Below are 18,436 nucleotides of genomic sequence, written 5' to 3'. Positions count from 1 at the left end.
AGATCATAGGTGATAGGAGCAGAATTAGGCCGTTCGGCCCATCAAGTCTACTCCGCCATTCAATCATTACTGATATATCTCTCCCTCTTAACCCCATTCTCTTGCCTTCTCTCCATAACCCAGACACTGTTCTAATCAAGAATCTATCTATCTCTGCCTTAAAAATATCCACTGACTTGGCCTCCACAGCCTTCTGTGGCAAAGAATTCCACAGATTCACCACCCTCTGACTAAAGAAATTCCTCCTCAACTTCTTCCTAAAGGAACAACCTATAATTCTAAGGCTATGACCTCCAGTCCTAGACTCTCCTCCTAGTGGAAACATCCTCTCCACATCCACTCTATACAAGCCTTTCATTATTCGGTAAGTTTCAATGAGATCCCCCCTCATCCTTCTAAACTCCAGTGAGTACAGGCTCAGTGCTGTCAAATGCTCATCATATGTTAACTGATTCATTCCTGGGATCATTCGTGTAAACCTCCTCTGGACCCTCTCCAGAGCCAGCACATCCTTCCTCAGATATGGTGTCCAAAATTGCTCACAAAGTCACTGAGCATAAATTGCCTCCCATAAGTAATGGAAATTGTTTAAGTAGTCTTGTTTAATTTGTATTTGTAATTGACTATGTTTGGCAAAAGATTATAGACAATAGACAATAGGTGCAGGAGGAGGCCATTCGGCCCTTCGAGCCAGCACCGCCATTCAATGTGATCATGGCTGATCATTCTCAATCAGTACCCCGTTCCTGCCTTCTCCCCATACCCACTGACTCCGCTATCCTTAAGAGCTCTATCTAGCTCTCTCTTGAATGCATTCAGAGAATTGGCCTCCACTGCCTTCTGAGGCAGAGAATTCCACAGATTCACAACTCTCTGACTGAAAAGGTTTTTCCTCATCTCAGTTCTAAATGGCCTACCCCTTATTCTTAAACTGTGGCCCCTGGTTCTGGACTCCCCCAACATTGGGAACATGTTTCCTGCCTCTAACGTGTCCAACCCCTTAATAATCTTATACGTTTCGATAAGATCTCCTCTCATCCTTCTAAATTCCAGAGAATATCTTTAAAGACTGACAAAATTGGATCGTGTACCGAGGTACAGTCAGCAGAAAATTCAGTACATGATTACAATCAAGCCATTTACAGTGTGTAGGAGCCATTTATGCTTAATTCAGTTGTTGTCATTGTGTTATGGCTATGTTTTAATATTTCTAGTTTATGTCTTTTTTGCCTGCTTATGGCTGTGACTTAATACGTAATGGGGAGTGTCTAGATGGGAGGAGACTAGCGTGTCGACAGAGGTTGTGGGTCAGTTTAGGCTCGGAGGATGGTGAGCATACAGTTCTTTACCACGCGCTCGTACCATACGCTTGTATCAGCTATATTTGTAAGAGCCACACGGTAATAACTGCAAGATTTCTAAGATATTGTTTGAAGAAGAAACAGTTGATAAAGTACGGAAAGTGACGAATTACTATTTGATTTGTGCTACTTTAATAAAACCAATTAATTAAGAAAGGACTTTTGAAGATTTGTTTTGTCATTTCAGGGTGCGACGTGTGCGTAAGCTATAAACAACATTTCATCCCCGAGCAGTAATGGCTATCGAAGTAGGACTTTGAGATGGTATAGAAACTGTCATTACACAGTGTATAGATACATGATAAGGGAATAACGTTTAGTGCAAGACAAAGCCAGCAAAGTCTGATTAAGGATAGTCCAAGGGTCACCAAAAAGGTAGATAGTAGTTCAGCACTGCTCTCTGGTTGTGGTAGGATGATTCAGTTGCCTGATAACAGCTGGGAAGAAACTGTCCCTGAATCTGGAAGTGTGGGTTTTCACACTTTTGCACCTTTTGCCTGATGGGAGAGGAGAGAAGAGGGAGTGGCCGGGGGTACCAAGAGACCTAGCTAGGTACATGTGACAATAAAGTATCATTGTTAATTGTTATGTCCCTATGTATCAATATCAGTTATGTTTCTTTTTTTTGAAATTTAATAAAAAGATTTGAAAAGAAAGAAGAAAGTATCATTGAATTGAATCATTGAAATGCGAGTGGCAAAAATAAAAGTAAATTGTGTTTAATAACTTTTCTTTCCTTGTAAATCTCATGAGAGTAATTTATATTCTTGCTATTGAGGGCGTGCAGTGTAGGTTTACTAGGTTAATTCCTGGAATGGCGGGACTATAAACAATAGACAATAGACAATAGGTGCAGGAGTAGGCCATTCGGCCCTTCGAGCCAGCACCGCCATTCAATGTGATCATGGCTGATCATTCTCAATCAGTACCCCGTTCCTGCCTTCTCCCCATACCCCCTGACTCCGCTATCCTTAAGAGCTCTATCTAGCTCTCTCTTGAATGTATTCAGAGAATTGGCCTCCACTGTCATCTGAGGCAGAGAATTCCACAGATTCACAACTCTCTGACTGTCATATGTTGAAAGACTGGAGCGACTAGGCTTGTATACACTGGAATTTAGAAGGATGAGAAGGGATCTTATCGAAACATATAAGATTATTAAGGGGTCGGACACGTTAGAGGCAGGAAACATGTTCCCAATGTTGGGGGAGTCCAGAACCAGGGGCCACAGTTTAAGAATAAGGGGTAGGCCATTTAGAACGGAGATGAGGAAAAACTTTTTCAGTCAGAGAGTTGTGAATCTGTGGAATTCTCTGCCTCAGAAGGCAGTAGAGGCCAATTCTCTGGATGCTTTCAAGAGAGAGCTAGATAGAGCTCTTAAGGATAGCGGAGTCGGGGGGTATGGGGAGAAGGCAGGAACGGGGTACTGATTGAGAATGATCAGCCATGATCACATTGCATGGCGGTGCTGGCTCGAAGGGCCGAATGGCCTTCTCCTGCACTTATTGTCTATTGTCTATTGTCTCTCAAATTTGGCGGCATGATTCTGTGGCGAATTTCCATTATCCAAACAGCCTTACCATCGTAGTCATTTCTACTTAACAAGTACAGTCTTGCATTTACTCTGTGGATGTGGACAGTGTCAATAACAATTATTCAACATCGCAACTCAGTTGTTGATTTGCAACACCTGACACACCTCTTCTTGAGTAAGAAGAAGGAAACAGCTGCTCCCAGGTAGTAATAATAAACAGAACCAGTTTGTTCTCTTTGGCTTCAGAGTTCAAACATCTAATTTTATTTTAGATTTTTGTGCAGGGCACACAAAGGAATTCAAACCTTCGACATGCCCTCATTTAAGTGAGCAGTTCCTCAAATTGCTTCCTGATATTATACCAGCAGTTATAAAAGCGTTCGTGTTGCAAATAGGTCGCTGAGCTTTCTCAACCGGTTTTACGGCAATATTAGCTCACATACCATCCACCATAACACCCTCGGATTCATTCCGGGCAAACATAATAAAAATCCCACTAAGAATCCGACTTGTTTTTCACAACCTAAAAGGTCAAAGAGATAGAGATACAGGGAAGAATTTGAAACTCTAAATTGCACTAGCATCAGAAGGAAGGAAAATACACCAGATACATTGGTTTCGTATCACTCACCTACAGTGGGAACACACCACTACCTCCAATGCCGTTGGCACATGCTGCTCCACTCATCTCTTCCTTCATTCCCAATCTATATCTATCAATAACACCCTCTGTGCCCTTCTTCCTTTACTTTATTTTAGACTTTGGAGATACAGCGCGGAAACAGGCTCTTCGGCCCACCGAGTCCACACTGACCGGCGACCACCACGTACACTCGCACTATCCTACACACGAGAGACAATGTACAATTTTTTACCAAAGCCAATTAACCTACAAACCTGTATGTGTTTGGAATGTGGGTGGAAACCGGAGCACCTTGAGGAAACCCACACGGTCACAGGGGGAATGTACAAACTCCGTACAGGCAGCACCCGTAGTCAGGATCGAACCCGGGTCTCTGGCGCTGTAGGCAGCAGCAACTCTACCACAGCGCCACTGTGCCATTTGCTTGTGTAGCCCATGGATACATAGAGACGTGATGGGCAGGCAACCTTTCAGGCTGATTGTAATGGGGGAGAAAGCTGGAAAAAAATGGGGGGAGGACTAAGCTTGGCAAGTGGCGTGGAGTTGTAGGAAGGAACTGCGGATGCTGGTTGAAACGGAAGATAAACACAAAATGCTGGAGTAACTTAGCAGGATATAAGGAATGGGTGACGTTTTGGGTCGAGGCCCTTCTTCAGACTCTGTGACATGGATACAGGTGAGAGGTGGGTCTATTGGCAGATGGGTGGACAAAGGACAGAGATGGAAAGGGGACAAAAAGGTGCCAAATAGGAGAGAGGAGGAGTGAAATGTAGAGGCGATGGGTGGGGAAAGAGTGCAGGGTAGTGAGAGAAATGGGTGGGCTGGGGGTGGGGAGGGGGGTACACCTAAAATTGGAGAATTCAATGTTATAATGTTCATACCGTTGGGTTGAAAGCTACCCAAGCTATTGCACTGCAGGAAGTTCCAGTGCTGCTTCGTACAGCATACTGGCAACTCCAAACAGTTAAACGTCATTAGTTTGTTCTCCAGCCACATGCGTTTATTAATCGTGCTCGCTGCATCCGTTTTCCTCCAAAACCAGCACTCAGAAAGGACAAAATAGCACTGGCTAGGAGCATTGAGCATTCAATTGAAAGGAAAGACTGCAGAGGCTGGAGACAAGAAAATGCAGATGCTCGAGTCTTGAGCAAAAAACAACACAAAGTGCTGGAGGAAGTCGGCATGTCAGGCAGCACCTGTAGCGGAAATGGATAGGTGACAGTAGACAATAGGTGCAAGAGGAGGCCATTCGGCCCTTCGAGCCTGTACGCACCGCCATTCAATGTGATCATGGCTGATCATTCTCAATCAGTACCCCGTTCCTGCCTTCTCCCCATACCCCCTGACTCCGCTACCCTTAAGAGCTCTATCTAGTTCTCTCTTGAATGCATTCAGAGAATTGGCCTCCACTGCCTTCTGACGTTCCGGTTTTTGTCAAATTGGAAATTCGGGGTTCATTTTTCTTTGAGTAAATATTAGAGGGGTTCTGTATCAGGTACACAAAATTATGAAGCTCATAGATAGGGTAGATGGAGAGGTTTCCCCCAGGCACACATATACATAACCAGAGGGCACGGTTTTAAGCTTGGTGCAAGGTGTTTAGAGGGCAGCCAAGAAGGATGATTTTTTTTCCACCCATTGGGGCATCGGAATCTGGAACACTATCTTAAGTGGTACTGGAATGTAGGTACTAATGGAATTTAAGATGCACCACATCGAGCACTTGCATTGCTAAGGCAGAGAAGGTTACAGACCAAATAGGATTAGTACACGTGCACTTGATGATCAATATGGATACAGAGCCTCGCCATGTTTCCGAACAAAACCTCTAGAGGTCATTAGTCTGAACGGTCCCGACCCGCCGAGTTACTCCAGCACTTTGTGTCCTTTTTTGTAAACCAGCATCTGCAGTTCCTTGTTTCTACTGGTTAATAGTCTCGATTGATACAACTAGAAACATAGAAACATAGAAAATAGGTGCAGGAGTAGGCCATTCGGCCCTTCGAGCCTGCACCGCCATTCAATATGATCATGGCTGATCATCCAACTCAGTATCCTGTACCTGCCTTCTCTCCATACCCCCTGACCTCTTTAGCCACAAGGGCCACATCTAACTCCCTCTTAAATATAGCCAATGAACTGGCCTCAACTACCCTCTGTGGCAGAATATTCCACAGATTCACCACTCTGTGTGAAAAAAAACTTTCTCATCTCAGTCCTAAAAGACTTCCCCCTTATCCTTAAACTGTGACCCCTTGTTCTGGACTTCCCCAAACTCGCTCACCAGAGACAGAAACCCTTACCTACAGCTGATGAAGATAATAAATAGATCTTTCGCGCAGTCGGTCCACATGCTACGGCTTATTTTAAAAAAGGGATGCAAGGCTGCCTATTGTGACGGGTTGTTTTGTCTCTCTGAGTTTCACCATCTCCAACACATTCCTCCGTTTCACATATCACTGCAACTCCCAAAGAGCCAGTAAAGGCTTGTCACCAAGAATTGCTCCCACCGAGTACAAGTTTGGAATGTTATCTCACTACTTGCAAACCGTGTTAGCTTTTTGTTGGTGCAGCTGAAGTGTGAGTCGAGTTGAGATTATTGTCGCGTGTATCGAGATACAGTGGAAAGATTTTGTTGCGTGCTATCCTGTTCGCAGAAAGACAACACACGATTACAGTTGAGCCATCCATGGTGTACCAATACGCGATAAAGGGAAATAACGTGGATAACATTTAGTGCGAGATAAAGTCCAGTAAAGTCCGATTAAAGATTGTCCGAGGGTCTCCGATGAGCTAGATAGTAGTTCAGGACTACTCTCTCATTGTTGATAGGATGGTTCAGTTGCCTGACAACAGCTGGGAAGAAACTGTCCCTGAATCTGGAGGTGTGCGTTTTCACACTTCTACACTTTTCGCTTGATGGGAGAGGGGAGAAGAGGGAGTGGCCAGGGTGCGACTTGTCCTTGCCGAGGCAGCGTGAGGTGCAAATGGAGTCAATGGAAGGGAGGTTGGTTTGCGTGATGGTCTGGGCTGCGTCCACCATTCCCCACAATTTCTTGCGGTCTTGGTATTTGGGGTGTGGCATTTACGCCGTGGAAAAAAATCACATGCGTTTATCCTTTACAGGTTTTGTAATAACCTCACACGCCAACAACACAGCAAATTAACAGCAATGGAAACGGATCCATTAACTGACTGTAATATAAAGGCATTTATTCACAAAATGCTGGAGTAACTCAGCGGGTCAGGCAGCATCTCAGGAGCGAAGGAATGGGCGACGTTTCGGGTCGAGACCCTTCTACAGACAGACCCTTCTTACATAATATAAAGGCACGTGGATGCCTGATACTTTGGTGTTGACTTCGGTTGGCCTAACAGCCAATACCTGTGCAGCACCAACTTTAAAAACCAAATGCAAAAAATTATAACCGGTCCCGCATTTCAGTTCAGTTTATTGTCACTTGTGCCAAGGTACGAAGCTTTTGTTGCATGCTAATCAGTGCATTTTCTGTTTTAATTTCACAAAATCAGGCAGTTGAGAGCAAGCCTGGGAGTCCAAATCAAAGAGGATCTGACATGGACAACGCACATTGCCGCACTGGTGGGTAAGGCAAAGCAGCGCCTTTACCACCTTAGACAGCTGAGGAAATTCAGAGTGTCTCTGAGGATCCTTCAATGCTTCTACTCTGGGGCTGTAGAGAGCATCCTGTCCGGCAACATCACAGTCTGGTTTGGGAACAGCTCTGCCCAGGACAGGATGGCCCTGCAGAGAGTAGTGCGTTCGGCAGAACGCACCATGGGAACTACACTCGCCCCCCTGCAGGACCTATACATCAGGAGGTGCAGATCGAGAGCAAGTAAGATTATGAGGGACCCCTGCCACCCCAGTAACGGACTGTTCCAGATGCTACGGTCAGGCTGTCACGCTGTGAAAACGGAGATTTTTTTAGATTTAGAGATACAGCGCGGAAACAGGCCCTTCGGCCCACCGAGTCCGCGCCGCCCAACGATCCCCGCACATTAACACTATCCTACACACACTAGGGACAATTTTTATGGAGGATGAGACGGAGTTTCTTCCCACAGACCATCAGGACGGTTAACTATTATAACTCCAGGGACTAAATTTTATTTTCTGTGATAATTTTAATTTATATAACAATATAACAATATAACAATATAACAACTACAGCATGGAAACAGGCCTGTCCGGCCCTACCAGTCCACGCCGACCATTCTCCCTGACCTAGTCTCATCTACCTCCACTCAGACCATAACCCTCTAATCCCCTCCTATCCATATACCTATCCAATTTACTCTTAAATAATAAAATCGAGCCAGCCTCCACCACTTCCACCGGAAGCCCATTCCATACAGCCACCACCCTCTGAGTAAAGAAATTCCCCCTCATGTTACCCCTAAACCTTTGTCCCTCAATTCTGAAGCTATGTCCCCTTGTTGGAATCTTCCCCACTCTCAAAGGGAAAAGCCTACCCACGTCAACTCTGTCCGTCCCTCTCAACATTTAAAAAACCTCTATCAAGTCCCCCCTCAACCTTCTACGCTCCAAAGAATAAAGACCCATACATATGCTGTAATTGTAATTGTAATTTTAAATTTATTTTTGCACAATCCGCAGGCATTGCCACTTTCATTTCACTGCACATGGTGTATGTGTATGTGACAAATAAACTTGACTAGACTTGACTTGACTTTGAACGTTTTTTTTTAACTAACTGCATTATAGCCATTACAAACTAATATGCATCATTTCACCACTTAGTTTAAAAAGCCCAATTAGAGGCTTATGATGTAGACTAATCTTGCACATTACATGTACTAGGAGTAACACCCGTAACCAATAAAAACATTAGCAGCAGCAACAAGGGAAATTGCAATATTATTATGATCTTAAATCCGAGCTCAGTGCATTCAAAAATAGTTACAATGAACTGGAAATACCCCGACGCATTATTTCGCTCTTAAAGTCCGCAGCACAGGGATGAAAAATAACAGGCAGGTTAATTTCTGATCTTTTTTACTTTATTCAGAAAGACCAAACACTGTCTACTACGGGTTAACCTGCCTGCAAAATACTTTTGGCTTTGAAACAAGTTTGGTTAGACATTGACATAATCATTTTTTTTTTAAACTTTTCTTTTAAAACAGTTGCCAGATCAACCAAATAATCTTGACGTGGGCGAAATCGTTCAGTGCTGCCAACACTGTTTTAGTCCCAACTACGATTACGTGTCAACAAAAGATTTGAACGCCATCAGAAGGATTCTTGTTACAACCGTGACAGCTTTGCATGATATTAATATGAAAGCATTCAACATATCTCGCTCCCATCTACAAATTCTATGTCCGAGATGTCTCAGAAAGATTATAAACTCCCTTACAGTATAACTGTAATGGGGAGGTTTACGCTGGCCTGTATGCTCAATATTTATATTTTAAACATGGCACAATAAATAGAGTAGTGCCATACAGTGTGGAAACAGGCCCTTCGGCCCAACTTGCCCACACCGGCCAACATGTCCCATCTACTAGTCCTATCTGCCTACGTTTGGTCCAGTTGGTGTAAGAAAATAACTGCAGATGCTGGTACAAATCGAAGGTATTTATTCACAAAATGCTGGAGTAACTCAGCAGGTCAGGCAGCATCTCAGGAGAGAAGGAATGGGTGACGTTTCGGGTCGAGACCCTTCTTCAGTCCATACCTTCTCTCCTGAGATGCTGCCAGACCTGCTGAGTTACTCCAGCATTTTGTGAAATAAATACTTACGTTTGGTCCATATCCCTCTAAACGTACCGATCCTGGTACCCGTCTGAATGTTTCTTAAACGGTAGCTGCCTTAACCACCTCCTCTGGCAGCTTGTTCCATACGCCCACCACCCCTTTGTGTGAAAAGGTTACCCCTCAGATTCCTATTAAAACTCCCCTCCCCTCACCTTAAAAGAAAAACGAGTGATCAAGTTGAAAAATCAAGTTTCATTTTGCACACATTACCTCTGGAGAAGGAGAAGTCCAAGCCCAAGGAACTGTCAGGGGAAGTCTGCTTGCTTGTCACTTTGGTGTGTGGAGCCAGTGTCCCGGTGAAACAAATACACTCTCTCTCACACACACACACACAATGCTGCTTCTCAGCAGTTGCAGCTAAGCTTACGACTGACTGCACACTGCAGCTCCACAAGCAAGGAGAGACCAGCGCTGTCGACCCTGGAAGGTTTAAAGCCCTACAGTGCGAACTGCGAATATATATATATATATATATATTGCAACTTCCTGAAAGACTATTTTGGAGGGGAGGAGGCGAGGAGAGGAGGCAGCTCCCTTTTTTGAAAACGTCAAGCCTGCCTCCACCCACGGGGGCGGCGATTCTGCAGGAAACTGCTACAAGACTTCCTCTCTTTCATGGATGTTGAAGAGGGTTCATCTGCGCCTGAGTGGCCGAGCTCCTGCCCCTAAGACGAGGAGGAACCCCTCCTCGATTAAAGTTTATAGAAAAGTTCTGGTTCTGGTTGATTACTGCGCAAACATCTCATAATTGGTTATCTCCCCCAGGTAGTGTAAGAAAATAACTGCAGATGCTGGTACAAATCGAAGGTATTTATTTCACAAAGTGCTGGAGTAACTCAGCAGGTCAGGCAGCATCTCAGGAGAGAAGGAATGGGTGACGTTTCGGGTCGAGACCCTTCTTCAGACTGATCACAGGTATTGTATTGTATTGTAATGCATTGTAAAAAAACTACTCCTGAAAGGACTATAAGAAGATAACTGCAGATGCTGGTACAAATCGAAGGTATTTATTTCACAAAATGCTGGAGTAACTCAGCAGGTCAGGCAGCATCTCGGGAGAGAAGGAATGGGTAGAGGGTCCTCCTGAAAGGAAAAGTGTTAAAATGTGTAGGCATGCTGTCCGCAAAAGAATTCTGACCAATAGACCGTTTAAAACAAGGAAGAAACACGAACAGAAACTAAAACAGTCTTTGTAAATCGAGTCTCAATCATCTGGTTATCTGTAGCCCCTATCCATTGTATCCATTATCAGAGATATGGATATGGATCGAAGGTATCACAAAATGCTGGAGTAACTCAGTAGGTCAGGCAGCATCTAGGAGAGAGGGAATGGGTGACATTTTGGGTCGAGATCCTTCTTCAGACCCATGGATGTGGATACTACCTTATGCAGATGATACAAAGCTGGGTGGCAGTGTGAACTGCAAAGAGGATGCCAGAAGGTTACAGGGTGACTTGGACAGGTTGAGTGAGTAGGCAGATGCGTGGCAGATGCAATAGACAATAGGTGCAGGAGGAGGCCATTCGGCCCTTCGAGCCAGCACCGCCATTCAATGTGATCACGGCTGATCATTCTCAATCAGTACCCCGTTCCTGCCTTCTCCCCATATCCCTTGACTCCGCTATCCTTAAGAGCTCGATCTAGCTCTCTCTTGAATGCATTCAGAGAATTGGCCTCCACTGCCTTCTGAGGCAGAGAATTCCCCAGATTCACAGCTCTCTGACTGAAAAAGTTTTTCCTCATCTCAGTTCTAAATGGCCTACCCCTTATTCTTAAACTGTGCCCCCTTGTTCTGGACCCCCCCCAACATTGGGAACATGTTTCCTGCCTCTAACGTGTCCAACCTCTTAATAATCCTATACGTTTCGATAAGATCCCCTCTCATGCTTAGTATAATGTATGGCAGATGCAGTATAATGTAGATAAATGTGAGGTTATCCACTTAGGCAGCAAGAACAAGGAGGCAGATTATTATCTCAATGGTGTCAGATTAGGAAAAAGCAAAGTGCAACGAGACCTGGGTGTCCTTGTACACCGGTCACTGAAAGTAGGCAGTGAAGAAAGCAATGGCATGTTAGCCATCATAATGAGAGGATTTGAGTACAGGAGTAAAGAGGGCCTTCTGCAGTTGTACAGGGTCCTGGTGAGACCACATCTGGAGTATTGTGTGCAGTTTTGGTCTCCTAATTTGAGGAAGGACATCTTTGCTATTGAGGCAGTGCAGCGTAGGTTCACAAGGTTAATCCTCGGGGTGGCGGGACTGTCATATGAGGAATGATTGGAAAGACTAGGCTTGTATTCACTGGAATTTAGATGGATGAGAGGGGATCTTATAGAAACGTATAAAATTATAAAAGGACTGGATAACCTAGATGCAGGAAAAATGTTCCCTATGTTGGGCGAGTCCAGAACCAGGGGCCACAGTCTAAGAATAAAGGGGAGGCCATTTAAAACTGCGATAAGAAAAAACTTTTCACCCAGAGAGTTGTGAATTTGTGGAATTCTCTGCCACAGAAGGCAGCGGAGGCCAAATCAGTAGATGAATTTAAACGAGAGTTAAATAGAGCTCTAGGGACTAGCGTAATCAAGGGATATGGGGAGAAGGCGGGCACGGGTTACTGATTGTGGATGATCAGCCATGATCACAATGAATGGCAGTGCTGGCTCGAAGGACGAAATGGCCTCCTCCTGTACCTATTTTCTATGTTATCTATGTTTCTATATTGTCTTTCTCCTATCCATCACTTCCCAGCCTCTCTTCAATTTAAAACAAACTTTTAAAAACAAAAGCTTTTCACTGTGCGTCGGCACACGTGACAATAATACTCTCAACGTTTTGTATCTACGGTTACAACTAAAACTAACTTGTTTTCTCTTTTTCCCAGTTCTGATGAAGGTTCTTTGGCCTAAAATAGAAAAGCATTTCACCGTACCTTGGTGCATGTGACAAGAATAACCTGAATTAAACCACATTAGTTTCTCTTTCCACAGACGCTTAGCATTTGAAGCATTTTCTGTTTTCATAAAATAAATTACTCTCCGTTCTGGAACAGTGGGTATTCGTGGGCGTGCAGCGTAGGTATACTAAGTTAATTCCCGGAATGGCGGGACTGTCATATGTTGAAAGACTGGAGCGGCTAGGCTTGTATACACTTGAATTTAGAAGGATGAGAGGAGATCTTATCGAAACATATAAGATTGTTAAGGGGTTGGACACGTTAGAGGCAGGAAACATGTTCCCAATGTTGGGAGAGTCCAGAACCAGGGGCCACAGTTTAAGAATAAGGGGTAGGCCATTTAGAACGGAGATGAGGAAAAACATTTTCAGTCAGAGAGTTGTAAATCTGTGGAATTCACTGCCTCAGAAGGCAGTGGAGGCCAATTCTCTGAATGCATTCAAGAGAGAGCTGGATAGAGCTCTTAAGGATAGCGGAGTCAGGGGGTATGGGGAGAAGGCAGGAACGGGGTACTGATTGAGAATGATCAGCCATGATCACATTGGATGGTGGTGCTGGCTCAAAGGGCCGAATGGCCTACTCCTGCACCTATTGTCTATTGTATTCGAGCTAATTGTGCACAGTTTTTGTAGGTCATCTCAGTTTAGTTGAGAAATACAGTGTGAAAATAGACACTTCGACCCATTGAGTCCACGCTGACCAGCAATCACTTGTACACTTATTCTATCCTACAACACGTTTTTACGGAACCAAATTATCCCACAAACCTGCATGTCTTTGAAATTTGGGAGGAAACCGGAGCACTCAGAGAAAGTTCACATGGTCACTGGGAAAATATGCAAACTGTAGTCAGCATCTGCACTTATTTTCCTAACACAACTTGCCACTCCACGGCGATTTCTCCTCAAGGTATGTCTACTTTGAAGAAGTTCTCCTCCTCTCTTCGACGAGAGTTTAGCAACATGCTCTCTTGCTACTCCCCCTCTGTGATTCCTCCTGCCCTAACTTTAGATAGTTCCTCTGTCCCTCTCTTCCCCTCCCCCTTCCCAGTTCTCCCACTGTCTTCCTGTCACCAACACCATCCATTCTTTGTCCCACCCCCCCGACATCAGTTTGAAGAAGGATCTCGACCCGAAACGTCACCCATTCCTTCTCTCCAGAGATGCTGCCTGACCCGCTGAGTTACTCCGGCATTTTGTGATACCTAAACTGTAGTCAGGATCAATCCAGGGTCCCGGCAGTGGCATACTGCCGCCCAATCATCTGCCTATCTCTAGCATAATTTAGCCATTTGGTTGCAGGCTGAACACCTTTCCTTGTTGTGAAATTCTCAGGTGCAATCATGGTCTGATTTTATTGTGTTTCTAGGTGTAAATTTAGGTTTAGGTTATTATTATCATGCGTACAGTGAAAGACTTGTTTTCCATGCTATCCAAACAGATCAGATATGCCATCCATAAATAGTTTCGTTTAATTTAATTTAGAAACACAGCGCGGAAACAGGCCCTTTGGCGCACGAGTCTGCGCCGACCAGCGATCCCCGCACACTAACACTACCCTACACACACCAGGGACAATTTACAATTATACCAAGCCAATTAACCTACAAGCCTGGACGTCTTTGGAGTGTGAGAGGAAAGCGGAGATAACCCATGCAGGTAATGGGGAGAACGCAGAAACTCCGTACAGACTAAGTCTCTTATCTCTAAGCTAAGACAGCACCCGTAGTCAGGATCAAACCCGGGTCTCTAGTGCTGTAAGCCAGTGACTCTACCACTTCGACACCATGCCGCCCCATTGATTGAAAGTCAAACTCAAGTACAATACATAGAGCAAAGGGGAAGATACAGCGTGCTGAATATAGCTTAATTTTATAAGAATGTCGTATGGATGAAAGGCTATTAGCTATCAAGTTGGACAACTTGGATTGTTTTCTCCAGAGCGTTGATGGCTGGGGGAAGATGTGGTCGAAGTTCAGTAAATTATGAGAGGTTTAGAAAGGGTAGTCAGTCAAAAAAAATCCACCAATGGAAATGTCAAAGCCCAGAAGGCAGAGCTTTAAACATAGAAACATAAAAAATAGGTGCAGGAGGTGCAGGAGGAGGCGATTCGGCCCTTCGAGCCAGCACCGCCATTCATTGTGATCATGGCTGATCGTCCCCAATCAATACCCTGTGCCTGCCTTCTCCCCATATCCCTTGATACCACTGGCCCCATGAGCTCTATAAAAACTCTCTCTTAAATCCATCTAGTGATTTGGCTTCCACTGCCCTCTGTGGCAGAGAATTCCACAAATTCACAACTCTCTGGGTGAAAAAGTTTTTTTCTCACCTCAGTTTTAAATGGCCTCACCTTTATTCTAAGACTGTGGCCCCTGGTTCTGGACTCATCCAACATTGGGAACATTTTTCCTGCATCTAGCTTGTCCAGTCCTTTTATAATGTTATATGTTTCTAAAAGATTCCCTCTCATCCTTCTAAACTCCAGTGAATACAAGCCTAGTCTTTTCAACCTTTCCTCATATGTCAGTCACGCCATCCCAGGGATCAATCTCGTGAACCTACTGTTACATATGCTACATATTCATTGTAGCAGTCCCAACCTCCTGCACTACTTTGTATCAGGCACACTCACCACACACACACACACACTGTGATTAGGTATGTAAGCACTTTTCAGTATCACTACGCCACACAGGCAAGGAGCTGAATAAAGGAGTAAATTAAGGCAACTGAAACAACCTGAATTGTGTCGTTATTATCAGGACATCAAACCCGAAGACACAACATGGTGGCAGCGGTGACTTTCGAGTAAAAACCCGCGCTATTGTGAATCGCTATTGTGAATTAGGAACAGCGGCTGCAGAGAAATTGATTTTTTTTGTGCACCCGCCTAACAACACAAGATGGCGGCCTCCACAGCAGCAATGAGCCTCCACCCTACGATGAACTGGGACGCCGATGATGTGGTGGAGGCGTTCAAGAAATTCAAACAAAAGAGCCAGCTGGCATTTAAAAGCTTCCTGAAAGGAACTGCAGATGAAGAGAAGGTCAGTTATATTTTACTATGGCTCGGGGAGAAGGGTCTAGACATTTTTAACAGTTGGAGCTTAACAGAGCCTGACTGCAATAATCCGGGAATAGTCCTTGAAAGGTTTGCGAACCATATGGAGCCCAAATCAAACCACAGAATCCATCGGTATGAGTTCCAAGGGCTAAGACAAGACCCACAAGAAACAACCGACACTTTCCTTTCGAGACTAAGGAACGTGGCCAAGAAATGCAGATTTGGTGATGAAGATGACAGAATTGTCGACCAGCTAATATGGGGGTGCGCCCACCAAGAGGTCCAAAAGTCCCTAATAGGGAAAGACACCCTCAACCTAAAAGACGCCGTAGATGCTGCCAGAGCTTTCGAAGCCACAAGGAAACAAATGTCCTCCCTCTGCCTTCAAGTTGGCTCATCTCAGAGCAGCACCAGAGTGAATATAGACGCTCTCTCAAAACGTGACCCTGGCTCCACCTTAAAGGCTCCAAAGCAGACATTTTCTAGGCATGCAAACAAACAAGCAAGCCAAAGAAGCTGCTGGAACTGCGGTACAGAGCATGCATTTGATGATCGCAGGGCGTGCCCAGCATACGGGACTACCTGCAACTCATGTGGGAGGCCTAACCACTGGAAGAAAATGTGTAGGTCAACAAAATCATACAGCACCAAGCCAAAGCAGCAATGGTCAAAGAACGATAGAAATACGAGAAGGAAACAAATACACGCACACGTCCAACAGGAAGAGGAGATAACCTCAGATACCTCTGAGGAAGAATTCCTTTCCGTTGGGACCATTGACGTCCACGAAATGGGAAACAGCAAAACACATAGCAACAGAGAGGAAGCATATACTATAATACAACTACAGAAAAAAGTGGGAAAGAAAAGAACAACGATTAATCTAAGGCTCAAAATTGATACTGGAGCCCAGAGCAATATCTTACCAGTCAATCTTTACGGAAAGATATTCCCTGAACACATGACAAAAGATGGCAGCGTCAGGAAAGGAATCCTTGGAAGTAGCGATGTAGTCCTAGCTGCATACGGAGGTTCCATAATCCCACAGCTAGGCAAAATAATCATAGCAGGAACATACAAAGGGAAAGAAGTGAAATGCCCCTTCTTCATCACTAAATCGAAAGGACCTGCTATTCTCGGCCTGAACACGTGCCAAAGACTGAAGATTGTGTCAATCAACTATGAAATCAAGACAAACTCCTGCAGAATTGACAGAAACATACCCATCAAAAACCGGCCGCCCATCAGGAACAAAGAAGAATTGATGGACATGTACCCAGAGTGTTTTGACGATACCGTTGGTTGTTTTGAGGAATACGAATACCATATCACAGTAGACCCCAGTGTGAAGCCAGTGATCCACCCACCCCGCCGTGTTCCCCTTGAACTGAAAGAGAGGCTAAGGGAACAACTAAACGAAATGGAAGAAAAGGGCATCATCACAGCAATAACTAAACCAACTGATTGGGTAAATTCAATTGTTATCAAAGAAAAGCCAAACGGAAAACTAAGGATATGCCTTGATCCCAGGGATCTGAACAATGCATTGAAGCGCGACCATTATCCAACTCCAACCCTTGAAGAGATCACACCCGCACTAGCCGGTTCCAAGGTGTTCAGCAAGCTGGATGCTAGCAATGGATATTGGAACGTCAAAATAGACCGGAAGTCATCAATGCTCACCACTTTCAACACGCCATTTGGCAGATTCAGATTCAACAGGCTCCCATTCGGGCTGAAGGTGAGTCAAGATGTCTTCCAGCGGAAAATAGATGAAACATACAAAGGCTGTAAAGGGGCAATCGGGATAGCAGATGATATCCAAGTATACGGCAGAGATGAAAACACGCATGATTACAACCTCCATGAGGCTATGGAAAAAACTCGAAGAGCCGGCATAAAGCTCAATGCAGACAAATGCATAATCAAAGAAAGGGAGTGCAAATTCTTTGGACTGATTTACTCTGCAGAAGGAGTGAAACCGGACCCTACAAAAGTGGATGCTATCAACCACATGGAGGAACCCAAAGACAAGAAACAGTTAAGAAGTTTCCTAGGGCTCATACAATACATGGGAGTCTTCATACCTAAGCTTGCTAATCATACAGCAAATCTCCGTGAATTGATGAAAGACGACGCTGAATTTGATTGGTGTGCTTCACATAGCCAAGATTTTGGGAAATTAAAACAACTCATCAGCAAAGAAACGATCCTGCAGTACTATGACAGACAGAAACCTGTAACACTCCAAGTTGATGCCTCCATGAGAGGAGTTGGAGCAGTACTGATACAAAATGGCCGACCTATTGCGTATGCATCCAAAGCACTCACTCCTACAGAATCAAGGTACGCAAACATAGAGAGAGAACTCTTAGCAGTAGTCTATGGCTGCGAGAAATTTCACACTTACCTATATGGAAGGTATTTCGACATCGAAACAGACCACCGCCCTCTAGAACAAATCGGAAAAAAAAACCTCACCAAAGCACCAGCCAGACTACAGAGACTATTACTGAGGCTACAGAGCTACGACTACAACATCAGATACAAGCCAGGAAAAGACCTGCTGCTAGCTGACGCCCTATCCAGACTATCAACACATGACAAACAAGAGATGGAAGGGCTGAGCATAAAGATCCACCACATTGTGAGTGTGACAAGCGTGAAGCTGGAACAGATTAAAGAGGAAACAGCCAGAGATGAAGAACTCCAGCTCCTCACCCAAATGGTAATACAGGGGTGGCCAGAAAAGAGACAACAAGTTCAGCCTATCCTCCGCGAATACTGGACCATCCGTGATGATATTTCGGTAGAGAATGGAGTCCTGCTGGCCGGATCACGAATCATCATACCCAAGTCCATGAAAAAAGAAATCCTCGAAAAGATCCACCAAGGACACTTAGGAATGGAAAAGTGCAGACTCCGTGCTAAATCCGCTGTGTACTGGATAGGCATGTACAAGGACATAGAAAAGCTGGTATCTACATGCCACATATGCCAAAAATACAGGAATTCACAACAGAAGGAGGAAATGACACCCAGTGATATCCCAAGCCGGCCATGGCAAACCA

At 44.6% G+C, this 18,436-nt stretch overlaps 1 protein-coding gene across 1 annotated transcript in view; it reads right to left on the bottom strand.

Moving 5' to 3' along the window:
- The window catches only part of LOC144602129 (E3 ubiquitin-protein ligase RNF144B-like), an 83,723-nt gene extending 74,112 nt beyond the window's left edge, over positions 1-9,611 (bottom strand). Inside the window, exon 1 of the mRNA XM_078414860.1 lies at positions 9,552-9,611. The gene's annotated coding sequence lies outside the window, so the exon portion shown is untranslated. The remainder of the gene's footprint in view (positions 1-9,551) is intronic.
- Between the last annotated feature and the right edge of the window lie 8,825 nt (positions 9,612-18,436).

The sequence above is a fragment of the Rhinoraja longicauda genome, chromosome 2 (assembly GCF_053455715.1).
Source record: "Rhinoraja longicauda isolate Sanriku21f chromosome 2, sRhiLon1.1, whole genome shotgun sequence".
NCBI classification, from domain to species: Eukaryota; Metazoa; Chordata; class Chondrichthyes; order Rajiformes; family Arhynchobatidae; genus Rhinoraja; species Rhinoraja longicauda.
This window is presented reverse-complemented; position numbering and strand designations above follow the sequence as displayed.